Raw genomic sequence first — 23544 nt, forward strand, 5'->3', positions numbered from 1 at the left:
TTAGGTTTGTGTGTTACATGAGCCAAATATCCCATCTTTAGTAGTCACCTGTGTGCTCCCCTCAGCTTCTCTGTCCTTATCACATTAGACCACGTAAGGGAGGGGTTCTCAAGGTTTCCCTTACCAACCCTTTCAAGCCTACTAAATACCCTGTGTGACTGCCCACCAAACGCAGGTGTGTGTGCCCTCCCCAGTTACTTTCCTGATGCAGCCGCTCTGGTTTAGCACTGCGATGGGCTTGCCAAAATGACCTTTCCCCAGGTTGCTCTACGCCTCTCTCTCTCCCTCGAGCGGGTGCTCTGCCTCTTTCTGTCAATGCTCAGGCATGCCTTGGGTCTCCGATGGTTAACCCTGCATCCATATTGATGGTGGGTCCTCTGCTGATAAGCTGGTCTCAACAGTGTCTCTCGGATCTCTGGCCCTGTCACTGGCATCTTCTTTCTTCCTTCCATCCTGCTGCTTTCCTTGCAGCTCCCCCTCATCCTGCAGCGCTGCTTCCTCGGTTTCTTCAGCATGCATGCCCTGGGCAGCACCCTCTTGTCTCATAATGGTTTTGGAGCAATCCAAGGGTGTGTCTATGTAAACTATTAGCATGCAAGCTAGTGCTCTCCTCGTACCCTCAGGGTCCCCCACAAAGACAGCTTCTGCAGCACTCACACTCTTGGCCACACCTGGCATCCTTAGTTTACCCCTAACGTTTTGCCTTCAGATCTCCTGTTATTGCTGACTTTCTGTTTGCTTGTCTTAGGACTGCTAACCAGTGCTAAAGTGCTTGTTCTCTTTCCCTAAAACACGTTAGTATGGCTAATACTCAATTGGCATGTTTAATGTACTTGTTAGTCCCTTGTAAGGTGGCACCACGTCTAAATGGGACTGTAAATTAAATGCTACTAGTGGGTTTGCAGCACTCACTTGACTAGCCCTTTAAACATGTCTCAGGCTTGCCATGGCAGAGCCTATGTGTGCAGTTTGAAACTGCCATTTCAACGTGACAAAGTAAAATCTTGCCAGGCCAAAACATTCATTTTTAAGACATGTATGTCACCCTCAAGGTAGGCACTGGTCAGTCCAGAGGGCAGGGTGCAATGCATTTTAAAAGCAGAATATGCAAGAAGAGTTAATAGAGTTATCCATTCCCTCTTCATGTCGTTGTGTCAGATATGGGTGGATGACACAGTTAGTATGCATGCTGAGACATTTGATGATATAATAGTCTGTTTAAATCACATGGAACTGTTAACGCGTCCCTTTATGACCAATTTACTCACTTTGGGACTCGTTTTAGGCCAATTAATCTTTTGACCCTGATTGATGACACCTTAGGACGAGATAGCTAATTAGCATGTCAATCAATATATCAATAATGTCATCAAAGTTCATAGTAATACGACAATTCAAATTAATCAAAGACATTTAATAGGACTCGCAAACACCATGACCTTTCAGTCATGAATAACCACACCAGTATAGTATGATTTTGTGAAGTTTATTCCCTATTGATTACAATTCTACCAGCAAGTTTATTAGTCTCAAAACCAAGAAACACATTAGCATAGTCACAATATGGCAACTCTGATAAGATTTCATCAAAGCAAGAATCACAAACATTAGAATATAACACAGCGTCAGCATAGGTTATCTTTAGCAGAGTATCACCATAATGTTATTCAACAAGCATAGATTTGGTCATTTGTCTATTTGCGTCAGTTTAGTGAACCCCTCTCCTAACCTCGAATTAGCATTAGCATGTTGGGCTTCATGCAAAACTATTTAGTAGCACCAATTTGGAAAACAATCTAACTATGGTCTCTGTCAAAAGAAGAAGTTAGTACCTAGAAAGGAAAAGCAAACAGACAATTACAATTTCATTGTAATATAGTTACCCTCCATATTTGGGTCAGCACTCAGGTTCGGTCTTCGTCCTCAGGACATCAGTTGGTTCGCCATCAGGAATTCAGCAATCGGGTAAAAAGGGGGCACTTCCCTCATAAGTAGGTAAAGTGTAAACAGGCAAATATACGGCAAGAATGGTTTTAAAACCAAACAGCAAAGTCTCTATGCAGAGTGACAAAGTGTCTGGGTCATAGCAAATCGCATCAGCATCTCCCCTAACCATCTCCCATTCCCTCCTGTTATAATTTACTTCCTGGTGTCATGGGTTTTTATCCCATTTTCGTTGTACATTCCCCTAAAATTTGGTTGGACAAGGGGTTGCACCCCACTATCTTTTTCCAATTGTCTTCAAATTAGCTCATTGAATTTGTCACCCCATAACAGTTCTCACGTATTTTATTGGTCCTTATGATTGACGTCTTCAGCGGGTGGAATGTCCAGTATGATTTCATAGTTTTGTGGTCCTTTGCACATCTTCAGTCAGTGGCTCCATTGTTTGTACCGGGTTAGGCGACCTTGTACCTGTTACTAATCTACACTGTTGCATTCAGCTAAAATGGTTCTACAAGCAAGTCGAATTTCATGAGGACGGATCTACTACAGTTACATTCAGCTTCTAGTTTGGAGAAAACAAGAGTTCATGTTCTTCAGCAAGTCAGCACACTGCACTTTAAAAAAACACATTTAATATGAGAGTCAGGCAGCTAGGCCTCGACCCGTGCTAACTAAGGCCTAATAGTTTATTAGCAAGAGCCTTTACTTATACCTATTATTAATATTATAAATCATATCATAAAATGGTATTTCAACATTATTAGTCATTTTCATTAGTCCCCGTATATGTTGGCGGCCACTCCCCGTGGGCACATTTCAAGCGCACGTTATAGCAAAATACATTAATAAATTTTCTATGCAGCATTATTACACATTAGTTCATAAACATTTCATGTTAATATTGATTATATAAGCTACGCTTGTTAGGTTAGTAAGCATACCTCTAATCTTTTTGCTGTTATCTGGTATGAACGCACAACAATGGCGCTCATTAAGCATCTTACAGACTCCGCCACTCTTTGCTAAAAGAATGTCTAAAGCAAGCTGGTTTTGAAGAGTCATAGCTCTTTACGCAGCAACTTCAGTATCCATCAGGAGTATAGCCCCTGTGAAGTTTGTCAGCATGTTATCCACAATAGTAGACAACTTTCGAATCTTTATGGAGTTTAGAATAACCCCTACTGAAGGAATTATGGCTCCAAATAAGTCACCAACGACAGCAGCCACTGTCTCTCTCTTTTGTCTAGTATGTTGTAATTCAGACATTTTAGGAATTTGCTTTAAGTGATCAATCAGATAGATTTTTGAGGAAACTATTCCCAAATAACATGTCCCATACCATCCCTTTGGAAGACGGGTATAAGCATTAAGTCCACATATATAATAGATCCCAGGGATCGCTGGATCCTGTCCATTTAACATGAATGTCCATTTACTCTGAAACAAAAATACATGCCTGCATTCACTCGTTCCCACAAATAAAGTGTCATGCTCAGATTTTGGCCTATATATACAAAGCCTACCTTCATGTAATGCGTCTATAGCTAACTTGCCCTGTGTCTTTATAGCAGTGTAAGCATAATCATTTGCAAGCGTGCGTTTTTCTAATCCCTTTTCTAGCCTTTCCTTCAAGGCTTTTTGTCTATCATCAGAGTGATCTAAGAAGCTCTTCTCTACAGGCGTTAGTAAGCAGGTTAGATTATTGCGGTGCGCATAAGCTGTTCCAAATGTCAGTGTTGGCTCAAAGAAACCCCTAACTAATTTTATGCTGTGTTCTTTAGCTAATTTATTTAAACACTCAATCACGGGCACAAAGGAAAATACTACATCTAAGTTAGAATAGAAGTATTGCACATGCTCTTGATCATAGAATCTTGTTAACAGCAAACTACAGCTTATCCCGTACGTAAGTGGCAGACTATGGTAAGTAACTCCTTCTTGTACTGATGAAGGAATCTTTGTGCACACATAACAATTCTTTGCATCCATTGTATCGACATACTCATTCAGCAAGCGATAGAAGACATTAGTAGATAGTTCCCCTTTTGAGTTAGTTCCCTCATGCAAGTATTTTGCATCCTGCTCAAACTTCTCCCATGGTGTTAGTGTAGCAGGCTTTGAAGCATTGTTAGTCACTTTCTTATCCATCCATGGCATTCCCACAATCACACCTATAATTATTATTGCACATACAATACCTAGAATAACACTCAACCAACCACACATCCTACCCTTTTTACTCTTATTTTTAGGGTAACTCAAGATCTGTAAAGAATCAGAGAGCAGAATAATACAAAGCAAACAATCAACTTGAGGACGATATAAAAAACTCATTTTTTTTTTCTTCTAGTGCAAAAAGTCTCTCTGCGAGTATTTACAGCGTTTCACTCATTCCAGGAACCCTTTGTCAAATCAGGTTAGCAGCTTGTCATAATCAGTTTTCAGAGTCAATTCAGGTGAACAGTGTCACATCCGGTAATTTACCAGTCTCTTTTCTCAGCTTTTCATCTTTCGATTTTAATTTCAATATTTTAACACAGTCTCTTTCTAGAGTTTAATTCAGGTGCCGTAGTATTGACCTGGTACTTCTCGATCAAAACAGAACGCCAAGAATTCCTGTTGACATTCAGCTGTTGTTGCGTATGCCCATTCAGGACCTGCATACCTTCTGTTTGCGACTCTTTTTCTTTTCAGTTTGCGTTCACTTTGTTACTCTCCTTCACTGGGATCTTCTTTTCTGGTTGTGTCAACTTCTTCCTCTGTTGTATCGCAAGGGACCACTTTCTCTCCTGCAGCTTTTTGTTTCGGCCAGTTATCTCCTTTATGTGTTTGTGCTGTGCTGCGATCGGGGGCCAGAAACAGTTTCAGAAGGCCTCGTAAGAAAGGGGAGAGTCTCCCCTTTCTTACAAGGCCTTCTGAAATGGTTTCCTGGCCCCGATCGCAGCACAGCTGCGATCGGGGGCCAGGAAACCCCACTAGACACCAGGGATTTCACTTTTGGGGGGCGGCCCGTTTTCCGGCATAATTTTCTTCAAAAAAAAAAAAGGTAGGTGCCCTGAAATGAATGAAATGACAGGGGGTCGCCCGTGGGCAGGGTAACCCCCTGTGGGGGCAATTTTTTTTTAGATGTTGTAGGGTTTCCCTGGGGGCCATTTTGGCCCCCAAGGAAACCATACAACAACTAAAAAAAAATATATGTATATATCTATATATATATATCTATGTAGATAGATATATCTAGGTACATGGATATATCTATACATATATCTATGTAGATATATATATATATATATATATTTATATATATATATATATATATATATATATATATAGGTAGATCTGTATCAAAGAGATTTATAAAGCGCGCTACTCACCTGTGAGGGTCTCAAGGCGCTGGGGGGGGGACGGGGGGAGGGAAAGGGGCTAGGAGGTTCACTGTTCAAAAAGCCAGGTTTTGAGGCCCTTCCTGAAAAGCAGTAGGTTTTGGGTCTTGCGAATGTGGGTTGTGAGTGCGTTCCATGTTTTGGGTGCAATGTAGGAGAAGGATCTGCCCCCGGTGGTGGTGTGTTTGATGCGGGGGACAGAGGCGAGAGAGAGGTCAGCTGAACGGACGTTTCGTGTGGGGGTGTGGAAGGTGACTCTCGTTGAGGTAGGCAGGGCCTGTGTTGTGGAGTGATTTGTGTGCGAGGATGAGGATCTTGAAGGTGATCCTTTTGTCAATGGGGAGCCAGTGGAGGGATTTGAGGTGTGGAGAGATGTGTTCGTGACGGCGGAGGTCGAGGATGAGTCGTGCTGCTGAGTTCTGGATGCGTGTAGTTTGCACTTGAGTTTTAGAGCGGTGCCGGCGTAGAGGGCGTTTCTGTAATCAAGCCTGCTGCTGATGAGTGCGTGAGTGACAGTTTTTCTGGTCTCTGTGGGGATCCATTTGAATGTTTTTCAGTATACGGAGTTTTTTGAAGCATGAGGAGGTAAGAGCGTTGATTTGTTGGGTCATAGAGAGGGAGGAGTCTAGGATGATGCTGAGGTTGCGTGCGTAGTTGGCGGGGGTGGGTGCAGGGCCTAGCGTGGTGGGCCACCATGGGGGGTCACAGGTTTTTTTTGGTGAGGGCCAAAGAGGATTATTTCGGTTTTGCTTGAGTTGAGTTTCAGGTGGTTGGCTGTCATATATACATCACTTTTGTCAATATGTGTGTGGTTTCCCTGGGGGGAAAAGGGTCCGACTTGTCTAGTGGCAGTTTTAGTGCCATAAAGAAGCACAGAAGGTTTATATGCCTACTGCAAAGAGCACATCTGTATTTTATGTAAATAGCTGAGTACATTAGTAAAGTCTATGGAGAGATGAAGGGCACTTTTGCTGGGTGGTAATGAGGGAATCCGAGGAGGAGGGAGTGGGAGCACCAATAATGATTGTTGGACTGGGCGCAGGAGGTGCTAAAGACTGTGACGAATGGTATGTGACAAGGTGTTTTTTGAGTGTCTTGAAAGTACGTGCTGATTGAGGGAAGAAGCGCAGGTAAGGTGGCCTCTACTGTTGCACGTATCTCACACACACCATCGATTTTGTGACTGTCTACGTAGGCTAGTGTTTTAGAGCAACAGTTTAGCCAATAGCAGAGATGGCATCTTGATGGATGACTGCTGCCTGCACTCGGGTTATAGAGGACCGCTCTGACATAGGATCAGAGACTGAGACATCAGATACTGAGACAGCATCTGAGGGATAGGACAATGGCGCAGACTCTGGGAGTGATTTTTCAGTCAGAGGAGTCCCATTCGAAAACTCCTCTTCCAGTACATTATGAGGGAGGTGATGAGGACAGTCTTGCTGTCCCTTCGCAAGCTGTTCGTGCAACTGGGTAATAGTGGGTTTGGCCAACCCAGAGAGCAGGTGAATGCGGCGGCAAGCAGAGAGAGAGTGCTCTCTTGGGAGCTCACCAATTTAGTTCAGCCCCAAATTCCACCACCCAAATCATATTGTGGAGACATCAAAATTGTCTATGGCAAAACAAACTGGTTTTGTAAGGCAGGCATCTGTGTTTTTGGTCCTGGATTCGGCGGCCATATAGAGAAACACACTGAACCCAAACATTTCTGGAAACTAGACATTCGGGGGAGTCCACAGAGGTGTGACTTGTGTGGATTCCCCAAAGTTTTCTTACCCAGAATACCCTGCAAAGCTGAAATGTTGAAAAAAAACTCTATTTTTCTCGCATTTCTGTCACACAAACTACAGGAATATGCTGGGATCCACAACATTCCTACCACCCAGTGACTCCTCACCTGTCCTGATAAAAACACTACCCCACTTGAGTGCCTACACCTAGTGCCTGTGTCAGGAATGGATCACCCCAGGGTCAACAGCTGCCTCACGTAAGGACCAACATTGACCGTTGTGTGATCTATTCCTGTCGCAGGCACCAGGCCTACCCACACAAGTGAGGTATCATTTTTATCGGGAGACTTGGGGGAACGCCAGGTGGAAGGAAATTTGTGGCTCCTCTCAGATTCCAGAACTTTCTGTCACCGAAATGTGAGGAAAACTTGTTTTTTTAGCCACTTTTTGAGGTTTGCAAAGGATTCTGGGTAACAGAACCTGGTCCGAGCCCCGCGAGTCACCCCTCCTTGGATTGCCCTAGGTCTCTAGCTTTCAGAAATGCACAGGTTTGGTAGGTTTCCCTAGGTGCCGGCTGAGCTAGAGGCCAAAATCTACAGGTAGGCACTTCTCAAAAAACACCTCTGTTTTCTTCCAAAAATTTGGATGTGTCCACGTTGCGCTTTGGGGCGTTTCCTGTCGCGGGCGCTAGGCCTACCCACACAAGTGAGGTATCATTTTTATCGGGAGACTTGGGGGAACGCCAGGTGGAAGAAAATGTGTGGCTCCTCTCAGATTCCAGAACTTTCTGTCACCGAAATGTGAGGAAAACTTGTTTTTTTAGCCACTTTTTGAGGTTTGCAAAGGATTCTGGGTAACAGAACCTGGTCCGAGCCCCGCGAGTCACCCCTCCTTGTATTCCCCTAGGTCTCTAGTTTTCAGAAATGCACAGGTTTGGTAGGTTTCCCTATGTGCCGGCTGAGCTAGAGGCCAAAATCTACAGGTAGGCACTTCTCAAAAAACACCTCTGTTTTCTTCCAAAAATTTGGATGTGTCCACGTTGCGCTTTGGGGCGTTTCCTGTCGCAGGAGCTAGGCCTACCCACACAAGTGAGGTATCATTTTTATCGGGAGACTTGGGGGAACGCCGGGTGGAAGGAAATTTGTGGCTCCTCTCAGATTCCAGAACTTTCTGTCACCGAAATGTGAGGAAAACTTGTTTTTTTAGCCACTTTTTGAGGTTTGCAAAGGATTCTGGGTAACAGAACCTGGTCCGAGCCCCGCGAGTCACCCCTCCTTGGATTCCCCTAGGTCTCTAGTTTTCAGAAATGCACAGGTTTGGTAGGTTTCCCTATGTGCCGGCTGAGCTAGAGGCCAAAATCTACAGGTAGGCACTTCTCAAAAAACACCTCTGTTTTCTTCCAAAAATTTGGATGTGTCCACGTTGCGCTTTGGGGCGTTTCCTGTCGCGGGCGCTAGGCCTACCCACACAAGTGAGGTATCATTTTTATCGGGAGACTTGGGGGTGGAAGGAATTTGGGGCTCCTCTCAGATTCCAGAACTTTCTGTCACCGAAATGTGAGGAAAACTTGTTTTTTTAGCCACTTTTTGAGGTTTGCAAAGGATTCTGGGTAACAGAACCTGGTCCGAGCCCCGCAAGTCACCCCTCCTTGGATTCCCCTAGGTCTCTAGTTTTCAGAAATGCACAGGTTTGGTAGGTTTCCCTATGTGCCGGCTGAGCTAGAGGCCAAAATCTACAGGTAGGCACTTTGGAAAAAACAGCTGTGTTTTCTATAAAAAAAATAGGATGTGTCCATGTTGTGTTTTGGGGCATTTCCTGTCGCGGGCACTAGGCCTACCCACACAAGTGAGGTATCATTTTTATCGGGAGACTTGGGGGAACACAGAATAGCAAAACAAGTGTTATTGCCCCTTATCTTTCTCTACATTTTTTCCTTCCAAATATAAGAGAGTGTGTAAAAAAGACGTCTATTTGAGAAATGCCCTGCAATTCACATGCTAGTATGGGCACCTCGGAATTCAGCGATGTGCAAATAACCACTGCTCCTCAAAACCTTATCTTGATCCCATTTTGGAAATGCAAAGGTTTTCTTGATACCTCTTTTTCACTCTTCATATTTCAGCAAATGAATTGCTGTATACCCAGTATAGAATGAAAACCAACTGCAGGGTGCAGCTCATTTATTGGCTCTGGGTACCTAGGGTTCTTGATGAACCTACAAGCCCTTTATATCCCCGCAACCAGAAGAGTCCAGCAGACAAAACGGTATATTGCTTTCAGAAATCTGACATCGCAGGAAAAGGTTACAGAGTAAAACATAAAGAAAAATGGCTGTTGTTTTCAGCTCAATTTCAATATTTTTTTATTTCAGCTGTTATTTTCTGTAGGAAAACCTTGTAGGATCTACACAAATGACCCCTTGCTGAATTCAGAATTTTGTCTAGTTTTCAGAAATGTTTAGCATTCCGGGATCCAGCATTGGTTTCACACCCATTCCTGTCACTAACTGGAAGGAGGCTGAAAGCACCAAATATAGTAGAAATGGGGTATGTCCCAGTAAAATGCCAAATTTGTGTTGAAAAATTTGTTTTTCTGATTCAAGTCTGCCCGTTCCTGAAAGGTGGGAAGATAGTGATTTCAGCACCAGAAACCCTTTGTTGATGGCATTTTCAGGGGAAAAACCACAAGCCTTCTTCTGCAGCCCTTTTTTCCCATTTTTTTGGAAAAAACTAAATTTTCACTGTATTTTGGCTATTTTCTTGGTCTCCTCCAGGGGAAACCACCAACTCTGGGTACCATTAGAATCCCTAGGATGTTGGAAAAAAAGGACGCAAATTTGGCGTGGTTAGCTTATGTGGACAAAAAGTTATGAAGCCCTAAGCGCGAACTACCCCAAATAGCCAAAAAAGGGCTCAGCACTGGGGGGGGGAAAGGCCCAGCAGCTAAGGGGTTAAGAACCAAACAGCAAAGTCTCTATGCAGAGTGACAAAGTGTCTGGGTCATAGCAAATCGCATCAGCATCTCCCCTAACCATCTCCTATTCCCTCCTGTTATAATTTACTTCCTGGTGTCATGGGTTTTTATCCCATTTTCGTTGTACATTCCCCTAAAATTTGGTTGGACAAGGGGTTGCACCCCTCTATCTTTATCCAATTGTCTTCAAATTAGCTAATCGAATTTGTCACCCCATAACAGTTCTCACTTATTTTATTGGTCCTTCTGATTGACGTCTTCAGCGGGTGGAAAGTCCGGTATGATTTCACAGTCTTGTGGTCCTTTGCACATCTTCAGTCAGTGGCTCCATTGTTTGTACTGGTTTAGGCGACCTTGTACCTGCTACTAATCTACACTGTTGCATTCAGCTAAAATGCTTCTACAAGCAAGTCGAATTTAATGAGAACGGATCTACTACAGTTACATTCAGCTTCTAGTTTGGAGAAAACAAGAGTTCATGTCCTTCAGCAAGTCAGCACACTGCACGTTAAAAACACACATTTAACATGAGAGTCAGGCAGCTAGGCCTTGACCCATGCTAAGTAAGGCCTAATAGTTTATTAGCAAGAGCCTTTACTTATACCTATTATTAATATTATAAATCATATCATAATATAGTATTTCAACATTATTAGTCAGTTTCATTAGTCCCGTATATTTTGGCGGCCACTTCCCGTGGGCACATTTCAAGCGCACTTTATAGCAAAATACATTTTCTATGCAGCATTATTACACATTAGTTTATAAACATTTCATGTTAATATTGATTATATAAGCTACGCTCTCTCAAAAGCATATTCAGATTTTCATCCTTCCAAAGCAGGGAAATTGAGTACCATGAATTGGATTATAAAAACAAATATTAATTACAGTTTATGGAGCGGCTGGTATGCAGTGCTTTCGAAAGATAATGTATTATATGTAGAAGGACAGCAGAAAAATGTGAGGGCCCCATCTAGCAGCTTTCTTCACCATGCTTGCTTTGGTTTCCACTGTTCCATCCCATTTTTTGTTGACTTACTCGTTATGCCAGCATGTTCTAGCACTGCAAAGCTACTGAAAGGCACATACATGTTCTAGCTAATCAAATAGCAATACATGTTTTAAAAAATAACTTGGGAGACACAGCTTTCTTTGCATTGTCAGTAGTTATATAGTAACATAATTAATGAAGTTATTTATTTCACATTGTATTCATTGTATGAATATTTAAAATTCAGAATGCAAAATAAATATTTTTATTAAGTTACACATTTATGTGTTAACAGAAATACAAACAAATATATGTGTGCGTTTTTATTAATATTTATATATAGTATTAAATATTATTGGAATATATTTTATTTAATTATCTCGAATTTATATATTACAATATTTAAATTGCACTACTATAACCTCCATTAATAAGAAAAGTAAGACATGTTTGTCAATTTTGGACTATATTAGTGTCAAAGGTATTTTTGTCAGATGTTTTTGTGCTTTCAATTATAAGTCTAGGAGCAAGATATTGTGGTGAATGATATTTTTGAAACAATATTTTTGTCAACATAAATGTTTACCACCATACGGTGTCATTGATCCCAGTACAAGGAAAGAAAGCTTTTTGCAAAAAGGCAATGAAGGATTTGCGCTCATTACCTAAAGGCTTGTTGTGCCCTGCTGCATAAAATTGAGCATATTTACACATTTCTGCACGTAAATGATGATGCATGTTCATTACCTTTTAAAATGCGTTTACAATAGATAAACAAAGCAGCGTAAGCATATAGCGCGTGGAACTTCGAGTTATTTTTTTAGAATAACGAAGAATTGATGGACTTTTGTCGTTCTAAAGTATATTTATTTGTTTATTTTGCTTTTTTAATACTGCAACAATATTGCAATTAAAAATATAACCATAAACATAACAAAACAGTTTAGTTCGTTTTCCAGCGATGTTGCGACATCTGCTGAGAACACTTATAAAAGAATGTACTGCTACAAAAACAATTCATCACTGTTCCTTAGGTCCCAAGGTCTCACAGTTATTATCACATGTGAAAGGATAAGGAGAGGAGAGGAAACCGAGTTTAATTAAAATTCCTCACCGTGTTGTAAAAATAATGTTCTGGCTCACTTGGAAGCTTCATTGAGTAAGACACATACGTACTAGCTCAGTGCACGTATCCTTGTTTACTGTGTTCCATAAATGCAGCAAAAGTTAATTGACAGAAAGAACATTGAACGCGACGATATGGTAATTCACTAGAATTCTTACTTTAGTATTTGGAGTAACAACATTTAATCAATTATGATAACTCAGTATTGCATCATTCATTTAAAACACCTATATGCAACAGCATTACATGCATAACATGACAGGAGTTTGCGACCATGTGATTCTCTCTTTTTGTAATTTTTTATTGTGTATGTTTTCTATGATTCCGTATCGTGACATGCAGACACTAAGCAGCTGGATGCAACTTAAAAACCTAAACAGAACATGAACTCTGCATACAGCGCAGCGCTCCCTATCAAATACCACCAAGTTCTATTAAGAATTTGCATACTGAGAGCCATTATGTGTCAATGAACACACACAATTGGTAAGGCAGTTTAATGCTGAGTGTATAGAATGAACATGACCAACTGAAATACATGGCAATTGCATTACACAATCAACGATTCATTTCGAGGTAGCTAGTCCATCCACTTTTGTTGTGAACTGCCAATTTTCCCCATTCTATACGTTTTTAAGGATACAATATTCAGAGCATAAAACATGCAGCTCCGCAGATACTATGTTTCGAAAGGTATTTATAGAATGTTAAGCATGTTTGCTGTGCAGGGACACGCTGAAAGTCATACTTCTTAAAATGAAAAAAAAACAAAAAAATAAACACTGAAAAAACATCAAAATACCTGAAGCTGTTCTTCACGTGTTTGACAAATGTTCTTGGTGTATAAATGTAAACAAGATGAAAGAGGATTATGTACTGTATATTGATCAATGTTTTAATAACGGTGACCCTCTGTGAACACTATTAGCAGGAAAATGTGGTATATTGATTAAATGGTTTATAACTGCAATGACAAATGACACATATTCTGGTGAATGAGTCAACCAATTTAAATAATATGATAACACATTGATTAAAACCATGTTTTGTGCTGTGCTATACAGCGAAAATATCAGGTTTACTTTTATTCAACATGCACTCAAGTACCCTTAAATAACATAGGTTCATGTACGTGCATAACTTTTACAATACGAGTAATGGGCAAGTTTCAATAATTCGATTCATACCGAAATGGCAATGTTCTGCTTTAATATATATTTTTTGTTTGGTGGTACCTTTGCTTTTTCCGTCTTCATTGTGTTGTAGGTACCGGTAGTGGAAGTAGGTCATGATGACCTATGTGTTTCTTCATTGTGTGTTTTTGTGCTTTTTCATGCGAAATTTGTAGTGGCAACACATTTTATATTTCACAGGGAACAACGAAAAATTGAAATTATTTTACAGGTCTCTGTAGCATATGGGTCACAGTGAAATATAGGTATCTTCATTACAGTGACCCCCTAAAATCACTCTTTACATCTTTACCATGTCCATGGTTTAATCAATAGTCTATAAATGAAAGGTGGCTGCTAGGAAAGGGAAGTCCGACCAGCTTCATCCCCCCTCCAACGCCCTCTAATTTTTTTAGGTTTTTCGATCTCTTGTATGTGGATTTCTGCTGTGATTGAGTTTCACTATTCAGTGTCACTCATTGTAAACTTCAGCAAAGTGGACTTGAGTGCTGACTGCTGCCCGAATCTACCCAAGAAAGTAAAACCTGCTGTTGTACAGTTGCTGTTCAGTTTCGGTAAGAGGCTCTGTGCTGGGTACACACACAAGCATGTGTGTACAGACGTGCACATATATGGACTGAGCGAGGAAGACTACCGTCTAATTCAGTCAGGAATCTGCACACAGGTGTCACAGATGTACCCTGAATACATTGTTTGTGAACTATGCAGGCCTTATAATTTATTTAGGCATCCGCAAATAAATATTGGTGTTTCTTTTTGCCTGAAGTGCAGTGCTTCACGGTGTTACCAATTCAGGTGAACACTGTGTCCAATAGTTATTTTGGAATAGAGAAATGATTAATGTGTTTTTTCCTATATTTATCCCTAGAGATGAAGGAGGTGGGGAGAAATTTGGAGAGGGCCATTAGGTGACACACTCCAGTGCCAAGCCTGTGCATGTCCTCCCCACAGGGATAAAGGGGGAAAAGACAGCCCTCTGATACCTGAAATACCAGGAAGCGCTTTCAGAAGTCTTAAAGGAAAGGAACCAGATTTGCACTGTTAGTTAGTGGTGAAGGTAAGGGTTAAACGGGGCTATGCTGACAAAAACTTGATTAGTCTATTTTGCCATTTTGAAATGTGCATTGATGCTGTGCAAGTATTTGCCTGCCATTGGGAGTGCTTGTAGGAAGTGCTTGTCAGAGGCAGAGGGGCGGTTTGGGGGTGATGCCCACCTTCTAGAGCTCGCCACCTTTACATTTAAAACCACTCCCAAAAGCGGAAACAAGAAAAGGGAAGAGGAAACTAACGGAAGAAGAAAGAAGGACCCACAAGTTGGATAAATCCCTCCCTGAAGAGTACTCCAGGATTGTACTTCTTTCAGAATCAGTGACTAAGGCCTCCCCACGCCCCACGGGGCAGTACTGGACAGATTTGCTGGGGACACTTGAGGAGAAGAGTTCCCCTGGACTAATCTGGATCAATTGAGTCCGGAAGTGCCATAGGAGGACGCTTTCCAGACTACTGCAAGATACAAAGGTGGCTCGATGTGGACAGGAGGCTGGAGAATGCAGGTAGGCAAAGTTGTATGACTTGAGAGCTACTGGTCTTAGAAACTCTCAAGCAATAGAGCAGACCCCTTAAGGATCCCCTTGCCAACCTGAAAGTCTGCTCAGAAATAAGCCGAAATGAATAGGCCAGAAGGCCTTGATTGGATTCTCCTGGTGGCTGGAGTATGATACCAGGAGAGAAGCACACTATCAGAGCCAGTGACGCCATCCGTTAACGCTCATGTGTAACATTTTTCTTGGCTGCCTCAATGGGATACCATGTACTGTACCCATAGCTTATTTGTGAATCTCCTATGGAGGACCAGTGCCCTGGGGAACACCAGCCCACAGCAATCGTGCCATTGGGTGATAAGAAAAATATCCCACAGGGGAGCCAGCACCCCAAGAGGACCAACAGAGCACCAGAGTGCCCACACCCCTCTTATTGCCAAATTCCCATAACCAAGGGAGTGGAAGAATGACACTGCCTATCTCTCCCTGGCTACAATAGTGCTAGTAGTAGGAGATGAAGAATACCAGCTCCAACAATTCACATTGATATTGCCGAGAGGTAGAGGGACCATATGGATCACCTGTCAGCACTTCACGCAATGTGTTGGGTGGAGAGCGTTACTAGCCAGACTGTTTGGACTTGGGCTCCCCTCTGGGCTTCAGTGCAAAGAGCACACGTGGCTCACATGTGGTACAGAGACACCTAACTGCAAAACCCAAGTGCTGGCAGGCACATTAGTTTAACAAAGAAAAGGAAAGGGAAACTTGAACATCCTGCTGGGGATGACTCAACAGGGATAGTCACAGTCCCAATTAGTACCTCAAGGCTTGAATCACAGATGCAGAATTGCCCCCTGTGTCCAAAGGTAGACAGTGGCACCATTCAGAAATCTATATCTGTACTTCAGGGGACTACTAGGAGGTAAGCAGGTCTGCCATAAGAGCATTTGTGTAATTAATGATTATTGCACCTTAAGTCTCCTTGATAACATTGAGAGTGAAACCTGGAAAGTTTTCAAAATCTTTCAAGGTCTTCTAAATCAGGAACCTTTTTTCAGAAGCTCTTTTGTGCATGGATCTATAGAGCAAGTCTTGGGGTTGCCGGATGAGCTAGAGGACAAAATCCAAAGCTAGGCAAGAAACTTGTCCGTTTTCTTTGGGAAAATGTCATGTGTCCACATTGTGTTTTGGGGCATTTCCTGTTGAGGGCACTAGGCCTACCCACACAAATGAGGTACGATTTTTATCAGAAGACTTGGAGGAATGCTGGGTAGAAGGAAGTTTGTGCCCCCCCTCAGATTTCAGAGCTTCCCATCACCGAAAATTGAGGAAAATGTGTTGTTTTTGCCAAATGTTGAGGTTTGCAAAGGATTCTGGGTAACAGTATCTGGAGAGAGCCCACCAAGTCACCCCATCCTGGATTCACTAGACTGGTGTCTAGTTTAAAAAAATCCACAGGTTTGATAGGTTTACCTAGGTGCCGGCTGAGCTACAGGCTAAAATCCACAGCTAGGTACTTTCCAAAAAACACATCAGATTTCAATGTAAAAATGTGTCCATGTTGCCTTTCCTGTCACGTGCACTAGGCTAGGTAACAAGTGAGGTACCATTTTCATCGGGAGACTTGGGGGAATACAGAATAGAAGAAGTATTATTGCTCCTTGTCTTTCTCTACATTTTTTCCTTCCAAATGTAAGACAGTGTGTAAAAAAGAAGTCTATTTGAGACATGCCCTGTAATTCACATGCTAGTATGGGGACCCCGGAATTCAGAGGTGTGCAAATAACCACTGCTTCTCAACATCTTATCTTCTGCCCATTTTGGAAATATAAACATTTCCTTGATACCTATTTTTCATTCTTTATAGTTCACCAAATAAAAACCCATTGCAAGGTGCAGCTCATTTATTGGCTCTGGTTACCTAGGGTTCCCGATAAACCTACAAGCCCTATATATCCCCGCAACCACAAGAGTCCAGCAGACATACCGGTATATTGATTTTTAAAATCTCCCATAGCTGAAAAAGAGTCATAGAAGAAAATGTGGACAGAAATGGCTCTTTTTTCACCTCAATTTAATTTTTTTATTTTTTTATTTAGCTGTTACTTTCTGTAGGAAAACCTTGAAGGAGCTGAACAAATGACCCCTTGCTGAATTCAGAATGTTGTCTACTTTTCAGAAATGTTTAGATATCCGGGATCCACCACTGGTTTCACACCCATTTCTGTCATTAACTGGAAGGAGACTGAAGGCACAAAAAGTAGTTAAAATGGGGTATGTCCCAGTAAAATGACAAAACTGTGTTGAAAAATTTGGTTTTCTGATTCAAGTGTGCTTGTCCCTGAAAGCTGGGAAAATGGTGATTTTAGCACCCCAACCGTTTTGTTGATGCCATTTGCAGGGAAAAAAAACACATGCTTTCTTCTGCAGCACTTTTTTCCCATTTTTCTGAAAAAAATAAAATTTCAGCTGTATTTTGGCTAATTTCTCAACCTCCTCCAGGGCAACCCACAAACTCTGGGTTCCTTTAGAATCCATTGGATGTTGGAAAAAAAGGGACACAAATTTGGCATGGATAGCTGATGTGGACAAAAAGTTATGAGGGCCTAAGCGCGAACTGCACCAAATAGACGAAAAAAGCCTCAGCACCTGAGGCGGAAAAGGCCTGGCAGCGCAGTGCTTAAAGGATTTGGAACAACTACATCTCAGGGTAATCCTATCACAGACTTGACAAAGGGGGCTAACATGGTCCTTATGTCCAGGAAAAGGCATATCAGCAAGTCCATGAGACAACTTAACAATAGGGATTGCTATACCTATACGTTTGCATGATACAACCATTCATGCCTGAACCACGCATGTCTAAACAACGCAGTCAGAAACCACGATGCATCTTTACCATGCATGCCTTTACAATGAATGTTGTTGTAAAAGTATGATTGACAAAGGAATATGCATGGTAAATTGCACACCGTAGCCACCCCGCCCTTGCCCTAACACCCAATACCCCAACTCTGAAACCCACCCCTCTCCAGCCTCTTAAACTGCCCTTACACCTCCAACCTGAGCCCTAAAATTGAGCCTCCCAACCTGAGTCCTAAATCTGACACCACCCTACCCGTAAAACTACCCCCACCCCAAGCCATACAACTGTCCCTCCATATCTATAAAACAACATCTCCCCTCCCCCTGCACAGAGGCCTAAAACCAAGCCCCAGTTAAAACAACCCCAAACACCCCACCTGCCGTGAGCCCTAAAACCACCCCACCCTAAAACCTACCCCCACAAACCCAGCCCCAGCCCCACTTACCTCTCCCAATCCTTCCTGATCCTCTCGCCACCCATACACATAGCTAGACCACTCTCTGCATTAACCACGCAAAGTGAGTGGCTTAGGCATATGTGTGGTTAAGCCATAGTTCTGGGAGAGTTGTGGTTCAGGCAAGCGTTGTTATGCTTGTGTTGAAATTACATGCGTGGCTCTGCCCGTGTTTCCCTACATATACAGATAGATAGACTTACACAGATTCCATCCACAAATTTTGGACCGGTCTGGAGGAATGAAGGGCTATGGGCCTTCTTGAAAAAGAAAATGCATCTACCTTAAGAGGGAATACCACTGTATCCGCATTTTGCATCTACTCCCCAAGATACACTACTCTGGAGAGACTGATTGTTTTTTCCATGGGGAGTGACTATGTTGATAAGTGGCCATTCCAAGATGGCACCCATAGTTTCTTTATTTACACCGTCTCCTGGGACTTTGTTTATGTCTAGCATCGACAAGTAGCACTTTTCACGTGTGTGGGGGGCACTGGGGTTATGTGATCAAGGCCACAAGACCTAAAGGCATCCTGAAGATGTGACTTTGCCGCTATTAAATCCTGGATTTTTGCACCTCTACTCTCTTGGGTCAAGGGTGTCTACTTTGTGAGGGTCTGATTTGATTAACTTATTCCCTCATTTATCTCCCTCAGGCTAGTTGTTCCACTTCCTTGGGATGGAGGTTCTATTTCTCTGGAATATTGTGTTTGTGTAGGAAACCATTTGTTGTTTTGCTAATAATTTTGAGACTGTTTGGGAATCTTCTTGAAATTTTCAAAACTAGTTTGGCAGTCACTTCAGCTGCTGATTCAAAAGTTTCGAGTGAAGCAGGTCCCGAGAAAATTGGGGGAGAGGAGGGCGCAAAACATTTTTCCCCATGTAATTTCCCAAAGGGCTTTTATACACAACTACTGCCTAATCCGCGAAACAGAATTATACCAAATTTGCAAGAAAGCTAGATCTTGGCACAAAAAGAGAGCTTTTTGTAATTTGGTGTATAAATGTTCAGTAGTTGGAGTAATTATAGAACAAAATATTTATGTATGTGTAGAGATGCAAAGGATCTGCGGATCCGACAGATCTCAAACTGAGATCTGATTGGCTACCAACACTTCGACCAGGAAGTGGTGACAGCATCTCAGCCCAAGTCATAGGGAAAAATGGAAAAAAAGGACACAAGGGGAGAGAGTCAGAATATTCTGACCCTTATTATTTTTTAAGTGTGGCCTCAAATTCACTGCAGACACACAAATCTGCAGACATTTAAAAAAACAATCCCGATCTCCCTCGCTTGTTTTTTTTAAAGCCCCCTGGGTGGACCAGGACCTGGGAGAGACAAACATTTATATTGCAGGAAGGTTTGATCCAATAACCAACAATTATTTATTATAAAGAGAAACAGCTGCAACAAAATAAATAGCTTGGTTTCAATTTTAGTTGTGATGATTCTGCTTGTGGGCACAGCTCCAGAGAATGTGCTCACAGTAGATTCATTAAGGTGACATGCTGATTTTGTGATAATATTAATGATATGTTTTTTTAGAATGCTATGGCACCTTAAAAGGAGAAAAGGGACCAAAAGACCTACTTTAAGAGTGAGGGCTTTGAGAAGTCTTTGCTAGAATAAAATGGGCTGGCTACGGGAAAAGGACCCTTAGTATCATGCTTTTGGGTGCAAAAATGCCCTCTTTCACTGGCATTTATGGGACCAATTTAAAGGATATCACATGCTTGATGTGCAGTTTTAACATTTTAGGTCTCTGAGTCAGTAAAGAGTTAGTCCCTCCAAAAATGATAACTTGAGAAAATTATCCATGTAAGTGCTTCACTTGGTCTCTGCAGCTATCTGTTTGCCTGGCTGCTGAAATGGCTTTACTAATTCATAACTCTGATAGTTGCTTACTGCACACACTCCAGATCCTTAACAGACTGTAAGGTGTAAACTTGCTTGCTTTCCATTGACTCACTCGAAACATGTTCTATACATTTTTGGCTTTCTTGCTAAGCTAGTTGGCTCTTTATTTTGCATTGCATGGTTCTATCAGCTTGAAAATGCAAATGCTCTAGTACTAAAAACGTAAATCAATCACACAAAATTGTCCCTAAGAAATTATGACAAATGTAGGGTGGAGAAATAATGCTAAATCGCCTTTAAGAAATTGTTCACTGAATTTTTTAGCATGCCCAACTTTAGGTTTGGTGAATTCCATTTTTTTTTAAACTGGAGAGGAGAAAAGAAATATACAAATGTCATATATATTACCTAGTGGCGGTCACCACTAGGTAGTTATAGTTCGGATATAGTTTCTATAAAAAAAGCAGTAGCAGTTTTTGCTTGCCTTTATCTTTGATGTTGCTTCACAAATCTTCATAACATTTTCCCAAACAATTTGACAGTCACGTGAGCTGCTGCCTAGAATGTTTTGGGGTGAAGTGGGGTGAAATTTAGAGTGTTTCCAATGTTAATTCCCATAGGAAAAATGGAACAGTGATAGCACAAAAACCAATGTGAATTACAATTCACTACAATGAATTATGAGCAGGGCATCTCATGGCCCCCTTTGTGCTCCGGGAACCACCACCTTCCCGGGGCACATACTAAATAATAAGGAGGGGAATATTTTGGACCCCATTAGCCCAGGGGACCACCATCTCCCCAGGGTATGTGCAAGTTGGAGGGTGGGGCCATGTGGCCCCCTCATCATGGAGCCACTGATGGCCCTAGGGACTGCCGCACCCCAGGGCTGGCTCCTGCTATGTCCCAAGGTGCCCACCTTGGAACATAGCTGTTTGCTTTGGCTTGGCGGCAGCTTTAACAGCTGACACCAAGCTACAGAAAACACTTGTCATGCAATGCTAATTACCCCACAAATTATGGCACTCATGACATCGTTGATAACATCATTGATAATATCAATGTAATATTTGTAGTAACATTTTTTGTGAAAAATCTGTGTATGGTGAGGTCGCAAGTTATAGTTACGTTAGGGCACGAGTTATAGTTATTTGAGATAACTATAATTGCTGAATTTCTATGTTTTAGTGTGAGTAACTAACTGTAATGTACCTGTAATCTTTGTTTTTTTCAGTAAATTTGTATTTTTTTCAATTTCTATTTCCTAACTATAATGTCCTTGTAACTTTTGTTTTTTTCAGTACATTTGTATTTTTTCATGTTAATGAATTCTAATTAATTGTTAATCCAACCACTGCTGTGGCCAAACCCCCTATAACAACTAAATCCCTGTAAGTACTTCCTGTTAAGGTTTAATTTCTCTGAAATGAGCATCATAACAGAAAAAACCCTGGCCTTCACATTTATCCAAGAAGAGGCCACAGTTTTTTTTTTAACATGTCAGGGAACACGGGCGAAGCCCCTAGGCCCCCACAGTCCCAGCCAGCTTCCTGCCTACTGCCCGGCCAATTACTACAAAGGGAAGGGGGGCCATGTGTCCCCACTTCCAGGGCCGATTTTGGCCCCAGGGCCTATTAGACCTGACAACCTTAGGGTGGTTACCCCCAACTTTTTGCCTGCCTCCCTTCACTTTTTTGACAGTTTTTGCTGGTTTTAGAACTCTGCACACGTTACAACTGCTAACCAGTGCTAAAGTCCCTATAAAGTGCACTAAATGTGCCCAGGGTCTTTAGATTGAATGCTACTATTGGGCCTGCAGCACTGGTTGTGCTGTTGTGTAGCCATTTTAGCTATAGTTTTAGACAGGATATTTTAGCAAACTAGGCCTGATGCTGTGCACTTTAACCTAGATATGTTTTATTCTAGCTCCATTATATTATTTTAACAATAGACACATTTGCGGTCTTGTTTTATTTTCTCTATCTAGCTTTTCTTCGCCTAGTTCAGCACTACGTTCTTAAACAAGACATTTCTTTCACTCTGTGCTTTTCTCAAGGCTGTAGTGAGATAGGTTACCGGCAAAAGTGGTACGATTTGTCTCCAGTATTCACAGAAACATACACACTCTTACATGGGGATCCTTTCTCGAAACATCAGCTGTTTTATTATAAAAACACTACTTTGACTCACATATGTTAGAGGGAGATTCCAGTCAGATGACCACAACTGTATGCTCATTGCTGAATGTTTCACAGCAGCTGCTTATGTAGACTGTAGGCCTCTTGCTCATGTATGAGGTATGATGTCTTCCAAGGGGGAATCTGAAGGGCAGAATTAGAGCTTAACATGCTGTGCTCTAACATTGCCTAGTTAGGAACTATCCTTAACGTTCTTAGTGACAATATGGTAGCGTTATTTTTATGTTTCAGTCTCCTTGTCACAATTTTAGACCTATTGTGCTTCATCTTCCTAGTTATTGCAATACATTTTTTATTATCTAATATGCCGTTACTTCAATAAAACCCCATTGAACTATACTCTGCCTCTGATTGTCCTTGCATATGTGAGACTAATGTAACTGAGAGAAACGTAGGAGATCTGAGTGACCACGATTTCCCAGAGGAGTCATTTGTGCCATGCGCCTGGTTGCCCAATCGTCCCTGCTCTTGGGTAGAGATGAGGCACTGCTAGTTAGCCGGACGAAAACCCGGATTAGGCCGACAGGTGTCACCGGTATTGGTTCAGACTCAGTCCCCAGGAGTACAAGTGATTCTGCCACCCAAATCCAGTAGTCTCATTAGGATAATGAGAACCTACGCAACTGTGCCACCCATACAAGTAGCCCCTCAACCATGTCTCAGGCCTGCCATTGCAGGCCCTGTGTTTGCAGCCTCACTGTAAATGGTCCTTGCCAAGCTTTAAACTGCCCTTTTTTAAGTCTATAAGTCACCCCTATGGTTGGCCCTAGGTAACCCATAGGGTGGGGTGCTGTGTAGGTAAAAGGCAGCACACATACCTGGTTTTTTATTAAACGTCCTGGTAGTGGAAAATGCCTAAATTTGTTTTCCACTGCAGTGAGGCCTGTTTCTCTCATGGGCTAACATTAGGGCTACCGTCATACACTGTTTGAGTGGTAGATTCTGATCAGAAAGGTGTAGACAGTTCATATAGTATGGCCAGAATGGTAATACAAAATCCTGCTGACTAGTGAGGTTGGATATTATATTACTATTTTAGAAATGCCACTTTTCGAAAGTGAGCATTTCTCTGCACTTAAAATCCATCTGTGCCTTACAGCCTGTCTCCAATCCACATCTGGGCTGGGCTGGTTGACAGTTCCCTTGTGCACCAGACAACCACAAACACAGGATACTCAGTCACAACTGCACTCATCTGCATACTGAATAGGTCCTCCTGGGCTGGAAGGGTGGAGGGGCTTGAAACTTATATTTCAAAGGCTAGTGTCCCGTCCTCACA

This window comes from Pleurodeles waltl, chromosome 11 (genome assembly GCF_031143425.1).
Source record: "Pleurodeles waltl isolate 20211129_DDA chromosome 11, aPleWal1.hap1.20221129, whole genome shotgun sequence".
NCBI classification, from domain to species: domain Eukaryota; kingdom Metazoa; phylum Chordata; class Amphibia; order Caudata; family Salamandridae; genus Pleurodeles; species Pleurodeles waltl.